Here is a 1,231-nt window from a genome sequence, read left to right as displayed (position 1 = left end):
TTTCTTGATATTCGGAAGGAATGTCATTCCAGTGGTGTTGTTAGGGTTCAACGACACCTGCAAGGAGCTACGCTGAACAATATCATGGGCAGCGTCTTTGGAAGGAGGTTCGATATGTCATGTACTTCTACTTGTGAAGAAGTGAAGAAGTTGCAGGAGATGGTGGATGAGGGGTTCCAACTCTTGGGAGCTTTCAATTGGGTGGATCATCTACCATGGCTACGACTGTTGGACCCTCTTCAAATCCATGCTCGTTGTGCCACTGGTGCCGCGTGTGAGAGATTTGGTTACAAGTATCATCGAAGAGCACCGACATACAGAGCGGGGTAGGGAAAGCAGTGATCAATCTAATTTTTTTGACATTCTGCTGTCATTTCAGGGAGAAGATAAGGTGGATGAGGAGGATATGATCACTGTTCTCTCGGTTCGTATTTTCACACTACTTTTATATCTGTATTTTACTTTACTTAACATGCAATCTGATCTCTGTATTGTATTTGACCTAACATGAAATCTCTGAAATTTATATTTATATGAATAATGAGGTGAGTTTGCTTGCCTATGGGGAGGGCATTAAATAATTTTGGTTCTAATTTATGTTATGTTATGTATGCAGGAGATGATTTTTCATGGCACAGACACGACAACTCTGCTGATGGAGTGGGCCATGGCAGAACTGCTGCTGAATCCAGATGCCAAGAAGAAAGCTCAGACAAAGTTGGATGTTGTAGTGGGGCAAAACCGCAGTGTGAATGATTCAGATATCCCTAAGCTGCCATACCTCCAAGCTGTGGTAAAGGAAGCACTGTGAATGCATCCACCTGGACCACTGTTATCGTGGGTGTAGCTCTCAACTGAAGAGGTCAACATCAACAGAATGTGTGTTATGGTGGGCACGATGACCATGGTGAATATATGGTCAATTACTCATGATGATAAAGGGTTTGGAAAGGAAAAGTGACATTAATTAGCATTTTATTTATGAAAATAAGGGAAATTAGGAGAAAAGGAAGGTGTAAGGTCACAAGGTGCATGTGAGGAGGAAAATGAAACAAAATAATGGAAAATGAAGAAAATAGAGGTCTCATTGATAAAAAGGCTTCAGAGGATCAATTCACAACCTTTATTCAGTTCAGTTTTGGATATATCTCTCTATTCTCTCTACTCTCTCATACTCTTGGACACTTAGAGCATTCTTGGAGCAGTCTAGCATTGGAGGAAGGAAGGCAAG

The 1,231-nt window shown here is 41.3% G+C and overlaps 1 pseudogene; it reads left to right on the top strand.

Annotated features, from left to right (window-relative positions):
* The first annotated feature begins 247 nt into the window (after nt 1-247).
* LOC149177823 (cytochrome P450 78A4 pseudogene) lies at nt 248-811 on the top strand (annotated as a pseudogene).
* The last annotated feature ends 420 nt before the right edge of the window (nt 812-1,231 follow it).

This window comes from Pinus tabuliformis, chromosome 4_1, assembly GCF_031772625.1.
Source record: "Pinus tabuliformis cultivar Carrire ecotype Pingquan chromosome 4_1, CPIR1, whole genome shotgun sequence".
NCBI classification, from domain to species: domain Eukaryota; kingdom Viridiplantae; phylum Streptophyta; class Pinopsida; order Pinales; family Pinaceae; genus Pinus; species Pinus tabuliformis.
Note: the sequence above shows the minus strand (reverse complement) of the source record. Positions and strands in the feature narration are given on the sequence as shown.